The 16,851-nt window shown below is 43.9% G+C and overlaps 1 protein-coding gene across 3 annotated transcripts in view; it reads left to right on the top strand.

Moving 5' to 3' along the window:
• The window catches only part of RNLS (renalase, FAD dependent amine oxidase), a 572,873-nt gene that overhangs the window by 340,004 nt on the left and 216,018 nt on the right, over positions 1 to 16,851 (top strand). The gene's annotated exons all lie outside the window — the stretch shown is intronic.

Below are 16,851 nucleotides of genomic sequence, written 5' to 3'. Positions count from 1 at the left end.
TATTGGTTCTGAGTCATTCCCCTTACCCCCCCCCCCCCCCCCCCCCCGAGTTTCATATCGTGATCCCGAGTTCTACTGTTTCCTTTCCAAAAGAAAATATTTTAAGTTTGTTCATCACTAATATCTGTCAGGTACCTGAAGGTCTGTATTATATCTCTCCCCTGTACCTCATCTCCTGCAGGGTATACACAGGGCCGGTGCTAGCCTTTTTGCTGCCCCGTGCGAAAAATGAAGGTGCTCTCCCCCCTGATTCGTTCAGTGTCTGTCTGGGCCAATCAAATAAAGCCCAGCACTGTCCTGCAATCTATATTTTTAAAATCTGACATGCCCCCACACCCCAGAACCCATGAATAGGGGAGGGTATTAGGTACTCTAGGCAAACCTTACAGCCTTGCACATACGCTATCCTGGGACACCCCCCCCCCCCCACACACACACACACACACACACTCCTATACCCTTTACAGACACACACAATTAAATTATGCATTTATAATAAATTGTACATGACAAACAACATTCAAAAATACAATCTGCTGAGGCAAAAATATCACTTACTGCATGAATATTATATTTACATGTACTCCTGTGGTGCCAACCAGAAAACTCTGCAAACATAGACACTTGGAACTCCTATGGAATTATACCTTTTGTAATGCATATTGGATGTGAGCTTGGCCCTCAGAAAGCCATGAACAAACAGAATTACCATTACAATATACAGGGTGGCCCATGGAAAAGTAGCCTGCCTCCAATGCACTGGTATTGGAGGCAGGCTACTTTTCCATGGGCCACCCTAAAGTAAACTTCCCATGCCAAAACAACTCTAACAACCTTATCTATGAAAAGGCAACACTGCACATATTACATCAGGCCCTAGAACACCAATAAAAGTCTTATTAGGAAACCAGGATGCTATAGATCCTGGTTCTCTCCTGCTTCAACGGCAGGAGAGAAGAAAAACTGATACTTCACGCATAACCAGCACAGCTCTCTGCTTCAACGGCAGGGGAGAAGAAAAACTGATACTTCACGCATAACCAGCACAGCTCTCTGCTTCAACGGCAGGGAAGAAGAAAAACTGATACTTCATGCATAACCAGCACAGCTCTCTGCTTCAACGGCAGGGGAGAAGAAAAACTGATACTTCACGCATATCCAGCACAGCTCTCTGCTTCAACGGCAGGGGAGAAGAAAAACTGATACTTCACGCATATTTATTTAGTTATTTATTTAAGAAATTTTATATACCGGCGTTAGTGGGGACATCACACCGGTTCACATATTAACGAAAGATCGGAAATTACATCATAACAGGAGAAAGTAACTTGGGGGGGCGGGGGGGAACATTAGAGAAGCAAGGAAGGATAGTGAATAAGCTGATAAAAAACATTAGATAGCAAGTATTTACAACAATTTACAATATTGGTAACCTTGTATACATCTGTGATCTCATATCCAGCATAGCTCTCTGCTTCAACGGCAGGGGAGAAGAAAAACAACCAATAAGGGCTGAATAACATAGTCTGGGTAAAACAAATAAGCATGGGTGTAGCTTGCTTATTGCGGCGGTTACTACCCCTAACTAATCAAGCTTGATATTTCACTTGGATGCAGCTCCATCACTGCTCTCTACATCAATGGTGGGGGTGGAAGGGAAATAGAACCAAAGAGCTAAGAGAAACAGATAAGTATGAGAAAAAAAAATGTGTGAAGCTTGCTGGGCAGACTGGATGGGCCGTTTGGTCTTCTTCTGCTGTCATTTCTATGTTTCTATGTTTCTATCCCTAGATAGAAATTACAATACCTCACCTCGGTCACAAATGCAGAACACAGACAGACCCTCATCAAATATAGAATAAAGAGATCAGAAAGTATAAATAGAAACATGCTGAGAAGAACTGAACTGGAACCCACAACAAGCCAGCCTCTACATGCAGAGCAACAATGGAAAAACAAACATTACCATTCTTCATAAAAATATTAAATAATAAAATCAAGAAATATAAAACAATCATAATAGTAAAATCATATTCATAAAAAGAATAAATATTTCAAACACTTAATGAATAGAATATACAAAAATTCTCAAACACCAAGAAAATATTTCAAAATGTCTGATGAATAAAAAATACAATAATTAAAAAATGTTCTAGTCCCCCCCAAAAATTAAATATTTCGAAAGAGCAGAATTGTCAAATTTCTCCCAATAATTAAAACTAATAAAGATTAAAAAATCTCCTGCTCTCCATACCTGTGATCTTCTGATTTCCAGCCACCCTGAGATTGTCGTGCATTGGGGGATGTAGGGATGCCCAAATTTTATCTTCTCTCTCACACACATGCACAATAAAACATTAATTCTCTCTAACATACACAGGCTCCCTTTCCCTCACAGATACATTATGTGTGTGTGTGTGTGTGCGTGTGAGAGCCTATATGTGACACATGGGCTCTCACAGATACGCAAACATACACTCAGGCTCTCACACATGCACAAACACACAGGGGCTCAGACACACACATGTTCTGTCACTCACATACATATACACATGGCCTCCTGTTGTCTTCCGGCTGTGGTAGGATGAGCTCCACGACGGCCCCGCAGGCCTCCTGATGTCTTCGGGCCGTGGTGGGATGGGCTCCATCACGGCCCCATAGGCCTTCCTAATTGGTGGGTGGGAATGCAGAAGCAGTGCACGCGTGTGTGGGTGCGCACACACACACAAACTGAAAACGGGCCTTGCTGACGGCCACCATTGGCTTGAGTGCCAGCACCTTGCAGCTTCTCTCCTTCGGCTGACGGCGGCCCCGTGGTCTCTCCTGCTGCCGCCGACATGCCGCCCTGTGCAAATGCACGGTATGCACACCCAGTCACGCCGGGCTTTGGTATACATATTTAGATCTATCAGCCTCTCCTTGTAGATCTTCTGAAACAGATCACACACTGTTTTGGTCACCTTCCTTTGGACTGTTTCCATCCTGTTTCTATCCTTTTTGAGATACAGTTTTCAGAACTGAACACAGCACTCCAGGTGAGGCCTCACCAAGGGCCTGTACAAGGGCATTATCGCCTCCCTTTTCCTGTTGGTTTTTCCTCTCTCTATGCAGCCCAGCATCTTTCTGGCTTTAGCTAATGCCTTGTCAGATTGCTTCGCTACCTTCAGATCACGAGACACTGTCACCCCAAGGTCCCTCTCCTTGTAAATGTATGTTAGTTCCCCTCACCCCCATCATCACATACAACTCTTTTGGATTATTGCACCCCAGTGCATGACTTGGCACTTCTTGGCATTTAACCACTGCTGCCAATTATTCCACAGAACCAGTCCCAAAACCTATCTTTGAGGCACACCACTTAACACTGTTCTCTCATCAGTGCAGTTTCCATTTACCATTACACATTATTTCCTGTCAGTCAACTAGTTAGTAATCCACTCCACCACCTTGACGCCCACGCCCAAGTTTCTCATTTTATTCATGACCCTCCTATGTAGGACTGTATCAAAAGCTTTGCTGAAATCTAATTAAATCACATCAAGAGCTCTTCCTTGATCCAGTTTTCTAATTACCCTATCAAAAAAGTCAATCAGATTTGTCTGACAGGAGGTTCCCCTTGAGAATCCATGCTGCCTCGGGTCCAACACCCCACTGGATTGCAAATAGTTCACCATCCTTTCCTTCAACAAAGTCTCCAGGCTAACCGGCTTATAGCTTCAAGCCTTATCTCTGCTACCACGCTTGTGTTAGCGGGACCACAACCACTCTTCTCCAATCTTGCAGCACCACTCTTGTTTCCAGGGATTTACTGAACAGGTCTTTCAGAGGACCCTCCAGCATTTCTCTGAGCAACTTTAGTATCCTAGGATGTACCTTATCCGACCTCATGACATTGTCCACTTTCAGTTTTCCTAGCTCTTCCCATATATTTTCTTATGTAAATGGGGTTGCATCTACCGCACTCCCATCTATGGTCTTGTCAACCAGCAGCGATCCTTCTCTAGGGTCTTCTTTAGTTAATACCAAACTGAAGTATTTGTTTAATATTTCTGCTATTTCTTTATCTTTCTCCACACATTGCTTCTTTTCACCTTTCAATTTTACTGTACTACCTTGGGCCTTTCTCCTTTCTCTAATATATCTGAAAAATGTTTTATCACCTCACATTAATTCTTTGGCAATCCTTTCTTTTGCTTGACTTTTTGTTTTCCTGTTTTCTTTCTTTATCTTCCTCAGTTTCACCAGGTATTGTTCCCTGTGGTCTTCATTTTGGAATACTTTGTACTTCTTGAATGCTGATCTTTTCGGCTTTACTTTTTCAGCCACCTCCTTTGAGAACCAGCTCGGTTTCTTTTTCCTTTCTAACATATAGATTTGTTGCTTTTGTAATAGCTCCTTTTATTTTGGCTCATTGTTGTTCCACCTTCCCCAATCTTCTAGTTCTTTCTTCAGGTACATCTCTATTTTAATAAAGTCTGTATTTTTGAAATTCAACACTTGCTGGGTCCACGTGTGACCTCTTTGTATCTTTATTTGCAATTATTTATTTTATTTATATTCTGCTTTTGGCATTTTCAAAGTGGATTACATTTAGGTACTGTAGGTATTTACCTATCCTCAGAAGACTTATAGTCTAATTGGATGATGCATCAAGCCTCGTTACTACTATAATGCACATTATATCGCAGATATTGAGCGATATATGCAATATTTTGCATCTCCCTACCCAAATACCTATCCATTACAGGGACTTTCTCACATGCAGTTTGCATGCATGAATAATGCAAATGCATACAAAGAAGGTCATGTATAGTCACTTTTATGCTAATATTTTATCACAACTGATCAAGAAGGTGGTCAGCCACGATAAAAAAAACCCACTTATTTGAAATGTGTTAGATGTGCGGCTGGAAGCCCGGGACCCTAATGTGGGTCTCGAGGCTCCCGCCGCAAATGTAAAGTAGCCAAAAAAATATACCAGCAAAATGGGGACATTGAGCAGGGGTCATTGCTGACCCCTGTCTCATCCTGGGGTCACCAGTTGAGGCAGCCATGGCACCCCCAAAATTTAAAAAATATGTAAAGCTTGTGCGACAATGACCCCAACATCCCATTCATACAAAATAAATATGCTTTGGATCCTGGCCCCCCCCCCCAACCCCCAAGCGACCAAGAGTGTCCAAGCACCCCCTTCCTACCCCACAAGTGAACAAGAGTGTCCCGGTCCCCTTCCCCCACCCCCCCAAGTGACCTAGAGGGTGCCGTTCCTCTCTCTCCAACCCCTCAAGTGACCAAGAGTGTCAGAGATAATGTCCTGGCCCCATCTGCCCATACCCAACCTCCTCCCCCATGGAAGCCAGAAAATACAAAAATTAGGGTGCAGGGCCCCATCCTCCCCCCTCCCAAACCTTGAAATGGATCCTGTGTCAGAATTGGTCAGGCCATTTTCCAAAATGGTGTCGATCTGACCTTGCCCCAGCTATGTGACTAGTGATGGATCTAAGGATTGGACCCCAGCCATCCTTACCATGTAGCCTTTTACTGCTCCATACATGGCCTAGTCATCATGAACAGTTAATACTTTGAAAAAGGAAATAGTCTTTGACATGTGTCTAATCTTCTTCCCTAAATTTTGAAAATCTTCCTGTACTGCATGGATACCATTTCTAGCAAGGTCATTGGTCCCCAGATGGATGATAATATTGATATCAGAGTCTCTATAATTGCATTGACTATCTGGTTAGTATTTCTATTAGCTGAGGATCCTGGAAGGCATGTAACTGTTGTGTCCCCATCAAAATAAGTTCTTAAATTGGTTCCTCTGATAACCAAGTCTCCCAGCAGAAAGAGTTTTCTTTTGTGACATTTGATAATGCTTAGGGGTTTATGGGTTCACTGGCTGACTACATCCCTTTCAGAAATCACTTCATATTCTATTGCTGGAGATTCTTCATTTTCCAATGCAAAAAAAGCATTATGGTAAGGGTAACAGCAGGTAGAGTGGGTGTCTCATCATCACAGATCTTGTTCTGCCAGAGCCCACCGTAATCCATTTGTTCCTGGATTTCTGAATACTGGATGTCTGACTTCTCTGTGAGAGTGGGGACAAATGTACAAGGTGCCTCACAGTTGGGGAAATTGGGTAACTCAGAGTCACAGGCTTTTCTACCAGAGCTTGCTATAAACCATTTATTCCTGGGTTTCTAAATTTTTTTGTGGGAATTGGGGGAGATATTCTGGATGTTACAAGAAAGGGGAAATTTGTATCACTGGAAGTTTTTTTTAACCTGCATAATTCCTCTTTCAAATGAGTCAGCTCCTATTTGATTGTAAACAGTTGAAGGAAATTGGACAACCCTTAATCCTCCAAATGGTAGACATTAGGACATAAGCACCACAATTGTTACACTGAATAAAAGACATTCTGCTAATAGTGACTGATATACAAGTTGTGAGATTGGTACTTAGGTGTTTTATTTTTCACTTAGTCTAAGTTGTACATTGTCTTTCAAGGGGGACAAGATTTGTTTACCTAACAGACGCTTGTTTAGTTTACGATCTTATACTACTTGTGACTCTAATGGAGTGATTTACCTTATTTGGTGCCCATGTGGTCTAGGTTATATTGGTAAGACGTCTCACAAACTAAAAGTCCGCATCCAAGAGCACATGAGCTGTATTCAATGTAACTGACAAGAGGCACCGTTAGTGATGCATTGGGAGACAATGGGCCATTCAAGTGCAGATTTAACCTTTGCGGCCTTAGAACAGCTGGTTCCTCGAAGGAGAGGGGGGGATTTTGATAGGTTGCTGATGCTTAAGGAACAGTGATACATTTTTCAATGGAATACTGTGATACCCATGGGGCTTAACAAAGAGATAGAGTGGAAAGCTCTTTTATAGAGTTAGAAGATTTGGGAGTAGATATCTGTTGAATAATGGGGGTATAGGTATGTTCTGAGGGACATTGGGGCAATGTAGGGTTGGTGGAAGGCTATTAGATTGCTGGTTGGAAAGGGTGTTAACGTTTAAAGGGAGTGGGATAGGGTAGAAGAGGCGACAAGGAATCTTTGGAGAGTTATGTAAAGTTCTGTAAGAACTTATAGAAACATAGAAACATAGAAATGACGGCAGAAGAAGACCAAATGGCCCATCCAGTCTGCCCAGCAAGCTTCCCTCATTTCTTTTCTCATACTTATCTGTTTCTCTTAGCTCTTGGTTCTAATTCCCTTCCACCCCCACCATTAATGTAGAGAGCGGTGATGGAGCTGCATCCAAGTGAAATATCTAGCTTGAGTAGTTAGAGGTAGTAGGGGTAGTAACCGCCGCAATAAGCAAGCTACACCCATGCTTATTTGTTTTTACCCAGATTATGTTATACAGCCCTTATTGGTTGTTTATCTTCTCCCCTGCCGTTGAAGCAGGGAGCTATGCTGGATATGCGTGAGGTATCAGTTTTTTTCTTCTCCCCTGCCATTGAAGCAGAGAGCTATGCTGGATATGCATTGAAAGTGAAGTATCAGGCACATTTGGTTTGGGGTAGTAACCGCCGTAACAAGCCAGCTACTCCCCGCTTTGTGAGTGTGAATCCTTTTTTCTTCTCCCCTGCCGTTTAAGCAGAGAGCTCTGCTGGATGTGTGAAGTAACAGTTTTTCTTTTCCCCTGCTGTTGAAGCAGAGAACTATGCTGGATATGCATTGAAGTGAAGTATAAGAATGGAGTGATCAAGCTAGTTGAAAGGCATCAGGAATAGAGGAAGGTGGAGGTAGTAATTTGGATATTTGGTTTGGGGTAGTAACCGCCGTAACAAGCCAGCTACTCCCGTCTTTGTGAGTGCAAATCCTTTTTTCCACATTTCCTCTTGCTGTTGAAGCTTAGAGTGATGTTGGAGTCACAGTAACCATGTGTATGTTTATTGAATAAGGGTATTGTCTCCAGGCAGTAGCCATCATTCTGGCGAGTCACCCACTCTTCATTGGCGGCCTCTTGACTTTATGGATCCACAGTGTTTATCCCACGCCCCTTTGAAGTCCTTCACAGTTCTGGTCTTCACCACTTCCTCCGGAAGGGCATTCCAGGCATCCACCACCCTCTCCGTGAAGAAATACTTCCTGACATTGGTTCTGAATCTTCCTCCCTGGAGCTTCAAATCGTGACCCCTGGTTCTGCTGATTTTTTTCTTATGGTAAAGGTTTGTCGTTGCCTTTGGATCATTAAAACCTTTCAAGTATCTGAAAGTCTGTATCATATCACCTCTGCTCCTCCTTTCCTCCAGGGTGTACATATTTAGATTCTTCAATCTCTCCTCATACATCATGCGATGAAGATCCTCCACCTTCCTGGTCGCCCTTCTCTGTACCGCTTCCATCTTGTCTTTGTCTTTTTGTAGATACGGTCTCCAGAACTGAACACAGTACTCCAGGTGAGGCCTCACCAAGGACCTGTACAAGGGAATAATAATCACTTCTAAGATGATCTGTAAGAACGTCTAAGATGAGCCCTTGATGCAGGTGGCTGGGGGCTGCCGAAACACCGCAGCTTCGGGTTGTGTGGATTGCCTTGGAGAGGTCTTCACATTTTGTTCTTCACTTTTTCTCTAAATAAGAAAAGCAAGAAAGTAAAGATCCTGCTCTAATGGGTCTTCAGGATGACATATAAATGATGTGTGAAAGGTCCTCTAAAGGGATTGTGAAACGATATATAAGTGACGTACAAAAAGTCTGGGGAAATTGATGGTTTAGACCGTGTCTAAGTGCCCAATGAGAATCTGAGATCTGCCTGAGGCAGAAAAGGCATGAATAGTTAATGACAATGGTTTGTTCAATTGGCCTATGAACATTTTGCAGCATGCCCGAGGACTAGAAGAGTGAGTTACACATTAAAAATAGTGGTGATTTGTCCTGGAATTCACTGAAGAAAAATGTTCAATTAATTGGGTGTGACCTTTTTTCTAACGAACGACAGTGGATATAAATATTTATAAGAGGACAGAGATACTGAATATGTTTGGATGGTCACTAGTGGGGAATGCTTTATAATGCATTGAGGGAGGGTGAATAAAAGTTTGTGCTGTTTTACTGTGTATTTAAAGGAAAGGGGAGGGTTTTGTGATTTGTTGTGAATGTAGTTGTGAGAGGGGATGAATGTGATGATGTGGTGAGTGTTTGTAAGAAAGAATTGGCATTTTTAAATGTGAGGTTGTGTGTGTAATATTAGGAGTGGGATGTATTTGTGAGAAAATATTTGGTGCTCTACTCTAATAATGAAGAAAGTTTTACATTTTATTATATAGATGAGTGGTAGTGGTTTGAAAAACAAGAGATATGTCACTGTTTAATAAATGATGAATAAAGCAATGTTGATTTTGGGAAATGTAAGTTGAAAATGTAGACTGTTTCCTTCTCCGGGAGATTCCTTTCTTTTCTTGCCCATAAGGTAGCCAAAAACAAAACACTTACTTGATCGGTCTGGGAGAAGTGCTCTTCCTAGAGAAGATTGTTAGGTCCTGCTGGATCCCCATGGGACTCCCCAAGAGGCAGGCTCCTTATTTTCACTCCTTGGGCTGAGCGCTGGTGGCAGCACACCGTAGGCCAGCTTGATTTTATGCAGCCAGATGCGGTGATATTGACGTCAGCAGGGAGGAATCAGAAACTTCCCTGCACCCACCCGAGTTCAATGTCTGTGTAGGGCAGCATCTCACCTCCTCAGTTCTCCCAGGAATTCCTACAACTAAGTCATCTCTCCTGGCTTGTACTACACTACTTACTTTCCGCAAGATCTTTGCAAAGTTTCATGAACAAATGGGAAATAATCTTTCTTACCACCTCTGTCCTTTACCCTGGCACAGGCATGCCATTTTAGAAAACGCTTGAGGAGAGAATGGTAATATGATTACATTGTAGATTAGATTCACAAAGTAAGGAAATCATTGCCAAGACCCCTGTTTTCACAACAGTTTAGGATACATTCTCTGGCAAAGGTTAGAAAATTCTGTGCCACCGTTTTAAAATTCAGTGACAATTATGTGACACATTTGCATAAATTAGCATACTTTGTTGCGATCCCGGTCGCTGGACTAGCAACCGGGTTCTTGCCTACTGCCTCTCGCTGTGGACCGTGGCGGGGCGCGGCGCTTCCAGGCCTGCCGGGCCTCTTCGCAGCAGTGTCCCCGCGGGGACATCACTGAAAACCTCGCCAAGGGATTTATCCGCCCTTCTCGATCACCAGCTGGAATGGGGTTTTTCTTCGTGGGGAAGAAGGATGGTACACTCAGACCTTGTATAGATTACAGAGGCTTAAACACCATTACAAAGCAAGATCAGTACCCCCTCCCTTTAATTCCAGAACTCTTGGACAGACTGCAGGGGGCAAAGATCTTTACAAAGCTTGATCTGCGGGGAGCATACAATTTAGTTCGCATCCGTCCTGGAGACGAATGGAAGACTGCCTTTAATATAAGAGATGGGCATTATGAATACCTAGTAATGCTGTTTGGCTTGTGTAATGCTCCGGCAGTCTTCCAAAATCTTATGAATGAGGTGTTGAGAGAGATGCTGCACTCTTACATCATAGTGTATTTGGATGACATCTTAATTTATTCCCAAGATCTGAAGTCCCATCGCCAACATATTAGACAAGTGTTGCAAGTCTGGAAAGACAATCACCTGTATGCCAAACTCGAGAAATGTATCTTCGAATGTGAGTCGCTTCCCTTCTTGGGGTACATCGTGTCATCTACCGGTTTTCAAATGGATCCAGAGAAAGTATCAGCAATCACAAACTGGCCCCGTCCCGTGGGGGTGAAAGCCTTGCAGCGTTTCCTTGGATTCACAAACTTCTACAGACATTTTATTCCTAATTACTCTTTGAGAATTACACCCCTCACTGCACTGACTCGTAAAGGGGCGGATGCCAAGGAATGGTCCGAAACAGCTTGTCAAGCTTTTGAGGATTTAAAACAGGCATTCCTGATGGATACTTGTTTGTATCATCCGGATCCACAACGTCCTTTTATTGTGGAGGTAGATGCGTCCAGCATCGCAGTAGGAGCGATACTCAGTCAGCACTCAGACACAGGCAAGTTGCTTCCATGCTCCTATTTCTCCAAAAAATTCTCACCGGCCGAGTGTAACTACAGTATAGGGGACAAGGAGCTTTTGGCAATTCAGTTGGCCTTCGAGGAATGGAGGCAATGGCTAGAAGGTGCAATCCATCCTGTCACAGTCTACACTGATCATAAAAACTTGGAATTCTTGTGCCAAGCACAGAGGTTGAACCCCAGACAAGCCAGGTGATTTTACCCTTCGCTACCGGCCAGCATCCAAAAATATCGTGCGAATGCCTTGTCCCATACTTCTGAGTTAGAGGAGGAGGAGGAGCATCCTCAATACATCCTGGATCCCACTAAGATCAACCTGGCCGCTATGATTGTGAGTTCTCTGGGGAAGACACTAGTTCCAAGCATCTCCGGACAAGGGTCTTGAGTTGGGCCCAGGATTCCCTGACTGGAGGCCACGCTGGTCGAGACAGGACTTTGTATTTATTGAACCGCTATTACTGGTGGCCAAACCTAAGACAAGATGTACGTACTTATGTGAGTTCCTGTCCTACTTGTGCTAGACAAAAACCTCAAATTGCTCACCCTTGGGAGCTATTGCAACCACTGCCTGTTCCAACTGAACCGTGGACTCATATAGCTACAGATTTTGTAGTAGATTTGCCTTCGTCCAATGGGAAAACTGTCATTTGGGTCACGGTGGACCGTTTTTCCAAAATGGCTCATTTTGTGCCGTTAACCAAGATGCCGTCTGCACCAGAGTTAGCATTGCTATTTGCACAGCACATCTTTCGCATTCACGGACTTCCGCAGGACATCATTTCTGACCGGGGCCCGCAGTTTATGGTCCGCTATTGGAAGGCTCTGTGCAAGAAGTTTGAGGTACAGCTCAGTTTCTCCACTGCATTTCATCCCCAAAGTAACGGACAGACAGAGCACATGAATCGATCCCTAAAGACTTTCCTTCGAGCTTTTGCTAACGACAAACAGAACAACTGGGTAGAGTTACTCCCCTGGGCCGAGTTTTCCTACAATAACCAAATTCACTCGGCTACTGGAAGTTTGCCCTTTCAAGCAGTATATGGGAAGCAACTTAAACCACCACTACCCCTGTCTGTATCGGTGCCGTCACCGGCAGCCCAGTTGTCTGCCCAGCAGTTACATAGGCTTTGGAATTCCATCCAAGATAAAACTCACCGCTTCAGCAACAGCCGCTAAAAAGCATGCCGACCGGCATCGTTGACCATCGCCAGTGTTCCTTCCGGGAGATAAAGTCTGGCTTAGCACCAAGAACATTCACCTCAAGTTGCTCTCTAAAAAACTGGCTCCTAAGTTCTGAGGACCATTCCAAGTTGCTGAGAGAGTTGGAATGGTTTCCTATCGTTTACACCTACCTACTGCGCTATGCATCCACAATGTATTTCACGTTTCTCTTCTTAAACCGGTAGTTCTTTCTCGATTTCATCAGAGATCTCCTGATACTACGGAGAACCCCGCTGCTGATGACCCTACATACCAGGTTCGAGAGATCCTTGATGTACGTTTCTTTAATCGTCGCTGGGAATACTTGGTAGCTTGGGAAGGCTGTGGTGAGGAGGAGAACACTTAGGAGCCTGCTCGCAACATCCTAGACAAATCTCTTCTGCAACAGTTTCACTTGGATCATCCTGGTAAACCGGGTCCTTTGAAGAGGGGGCGTAAGGGAGGGTGTACTGTTGCGATCAGCGACCGGGTTCTTGCCTGCTGCCTCCCGCTGCGGGCCGCGGCGGGGCACGGCGCTTCCGGGCCTGCCGGGCCTCTTCGCAGCGGCGTCCCCACAGGGGAGACGCCACCGAGCCTCGAGTTTGACTCTGCCCCTTCCCGGGGCACGCACGTGCATGAGAGGGGACCTTTTAATGGTCTAACCTCGGGGAGCTCCGGCCTGCCCCCTTTGGTGACGTCAGACGCCGGCGACTACTTAAGGCCGGCGTCTGCCCTGTGGAGGTTGCTTAGCAACGAAGTTACTCAGCCTTTGAGTGTTTAGTGCTGTTTCTGTTGTTTTTGTTCTGCTGTTCCAGTTCCTGCTGATCCTGATTCTGCGGATACAGATCCTGCTGATCCTGACCTTAATCCTGGCCTTGCCGCTCCTGATCCTGATCCTGCTGTTCCAGATCCCACTCCGCTTTAGGATTTCTCTCGGTTAGTTCTTTGGTTTCTGACTTTGGCTCTGTCACAGATTCTCAGTGTCTGCCGCCTGCCTCAACCCTTGGCTTGTCTTCTTGTCTCATTTCTTTCCTTCTCCTAAGTCCCAGCGGTCTGGGTCCTCATGAGTTCCTCTCGGGGGGACCTCAGACTTCCAGGGTGAAGACTCCGTGTACTCTTCAGTCTTGCTGCCATCACCTAAATCCCAGCGGTCCGGGTCCTCACGAGCTACTCTCAGGGGGATCTCGGGCTTCCAGGGTGAAGACTCCACTTTCATCTCTGTCTTGGTTCCGCCTCCCGGCCTGTGCCATCTCCAAGGAATTTGCTCTTTCCATCTGCGCACTCAGCCAGGCCGGCCCAAGGGTCCACCGTTCTGTCCGCAACATACTTTCTCTATTAGTTAATATGCAATAAATTTGATTTATAGAAAATCTTTTAATTTTTAAACATTTTAATTAAAAAAATGTTTTCAAACTTTTTTTGTGACAGGATAATTTTTGTCTTTTTCCCATTATATTTTTCCTTTTTATTTAACTCATTTCTTTCTCTTTTCTGTAATTCCTTTTCTCACTTCTTTCTTACCCTAACCTCTCACTACACCCAGTCTCCCATCTGTCTTTCTCAGTGGTGTTTTCCTCCCTTCTTCCACCTTGTTGCCTTTTCTTCTCTTCATAACACATATTCTCTCTCCTTTTCTATATCTGCTCTCGTCCTTCATACATTTTCTCCATTTTCCATCCTTCTACCCAACAGGTATCTGCTCATCTCATCCTCCTACCCTCCGAGTGCAGGTCCAGTGCTAGCTTTTTTGCTGCCCTGTGTGACCAATTACTGTGCTCCCTCCCCCCCCCTGCACCCATTGTTCAATCTTTGTCTAGCCCAGGTCCACCCAATGAAGCCCAGCTCCCTCCAGTGTTACAAACTTTAAAAACTGTTACCCCTCCTCCCCCCACACACCAGAACCAATGGCTGGTGCAAGGGTATTAGTTGCCTTAGGCAAACCTTATAGGCTTGCACAATGCCCCTTCCCCCAGCCTGATCCACACACAAGAGTTATGCATCTATAATAACATTTTACATGAAAAATATCAAAGTACAGTATTCTGAGGTAAAAATATCACATATTATATTTACATACATTACTGTGATTTCAACCAGAAATCCCTGCAAAAAAACACACTTGGAGCCTATATGGTATTAGGCCTATTGTAATATATGTTGTGTGTGGGCTTTACTCTCTGAAAACCCTAAAACACTAATATACTTCCTATTAGGAGAATACCTCACCTCGGTCAGTCACACATGCAGAACATAAACAGAAGAAATACATAATAGAGCAACCATAAAGTAGAAATACAAAAATGCAGACAAAACCTGAACTGGAAACCACAAGAATCCAGACTCTCTATGCAGTGCAACAATCAAAACACAGAACCATCACCATTCCTCAAACATCAAACAATAAAATCAAGAAATAAAATAAATAAGAACATAAGAACATAAGAAAATGCCATACTGGGTCAGACCAAGGGTCCATCAAGCCCAGCATCCTGTTTCCAACAGTGGCCAATCCAGGCCATAAGAACCTGGTAAGTACCCAAAAACTAAGTCTATTCCATGTAACCATTGCTAATGGCAGTGGCTATTCTCTAAGTGAACTTAATAGCAGGTAATGGACTTCTCCTCCAAGAACTTATCCAATCCTTTTTTAAACACAGCTATACTAACTGCACGAACCACATTCTCTGGCAACAAATTCCAGAGTTTAATTGTGCGTTGAGTAAAAAAGAACTTTCTCCGATTAGTTTTAAATGTGCCCCATGCTAACTTCATGGAGTGTCCCCTAGTCTTTCTACTATCCGAAAGAGTAAATAACCGATTCACATCTACCCGTTCTAGACCTCTCATGATTTTAAACACCTCTATCATATCCCCCCTCAGTCGTCTCTTCTCCAAGCTAAAAAGTCCTAACCTCTTTAGTCTTTCCTCATAGGGGAGTTGTTCCATTCCCCTTATCATTTTGGTAGTCCTTCTCTGTACCTTCTCCATCGCAATTATATCTTTTTTGAGATGCGGCGACCAGAATTGTACACAGTATTCCAGGTGCGGTCTCACCATGGAGCGATACAGAGGCATTATGACATTTTCCGTTTTATTCATCATTCCTTTTCTAATAATTCCCAACATTCTGTTTGCTTTTTTTGACTGCCGCAGCACACTGAACCGACGATTTCAATGTGTTATCCACTATGACACCTAGATCTCTTTCTTGGGTTGTAGCACCTAATATGGAACCCAACATCGTGTAATTATAGCATGGGTTATTTTTCCCTATATGCATCACCTTGCACTTATCCACATTAAATTTCATCTGCCATTTGGATGCCCAATTTTCCAGTCTCACAAGGTCTTCCTGCAATTTATCACAATCTGCTTGTGATTTAACTACTCTGAACAATTTTGTGTCATCTGCAAATTTGATTATCTCACTCGTCGTATTTCTTTCCAGATCATTTATAAATATATTGAACAGTAAGGGTCCCAATACAGATCCCTGAGGCACTCCACTGTCCACTCCCTTCCACTGAGAAAATTGCCCATTTAATCCTACTCTCTGTTTCCTGTCTTTTAGCCAGTTTGCAATCCACGAAAGGACATCGCCACCTATCCCATGACTTTTTACTTTTCCTAGAAGCCTCTCATGAGGAACTTTGTCAAACGCCTTCTGAAAATCCAAGTATACTATATCTACCGGTTCACCTTTATCCACATGTTTATTAACTCCTTCAAAAAAGTGAAGCAGATTTGTGAGGCAAGACTTGCCCTGGGTAAAGCCATGCTGACTTTGTTCCATTAAACCATGTCTTTCTATATGTTCTGTGATTTTGATGTTTAGAACACTTTCCACTATTTTTCCTGGCACTGAAGTCAGGCTAACCGGTCTGTAGTTTCCCGGATCGCCCCTGGAGCCCTTTTTAAATATTGGGGTTACATTAGCTATACTCCAGTCTTCAGGTACAATGGATGATTTTAATGATAAGTTACAAATTTTTACTAATAGGTCTGAAATTTCATTTTTTAGTTCCTTCAGAACTCTGGGGTGTATACCATCCGGTCCAGGTGATTTACTACTCTTCAGTTTGTCAATCAGGCCTACCACATCTTCTAGGTTCACCGTGATTTGATTCAGTCCATCTGAATCATTACCCATGAAAACCTTAGAGTAGGGCTGGGGGGGAAGGTTAGGGGAAGGGGTGGGAAGGTCAGGTTAGGGGGAACGGGGAAAGCAGCGTGGCTCGGTGCGCAAGGTGCACAATTGCACACCCCCTTGCGCGCGCCGACCCCTGATTTTATAACTTGTGCGCGCCTGCACGTGCAAGTTATAAAATCAGGCGTACATGTGTGCACACTGGGTAGCGCGCACACATGTACGCCACGCGCGCTCCTTTTAAAATCAACCCCAAAGTTTTTGACTGGTTTCCTCTCAGTCTTCCACATCAACACAATAACTTGCTGAAAGCTGCTGCTGTGAAACTCTATTCTGTTCCAAAGGATGGTTAACCTTAGGATGTCCCACTCCCATCCAATTCTTGACCTGTTTTAGGCTATATTAA

Source organism: Rhinatrema bivittatum, chromosome 7 (genome assembly GCF_901001135.1).
Source record: "Rhinatrema bivittatum chromosome 7, aRhiBiv1.1, whole genome shotgun sequence".
Classification (NCBI taxonomy): Eukaryota; Metazoa; Chordata; class Amphibia; order Gymnophiona; family Rhinatrematidae; genus Rhinatrema; species Rhinatrema bivittatum.
The sequence above is the reverse complement of the archived record's forward strand: the minus strand, read 5'-3'. Positions and strand labels throughout refer to the sequence as shown.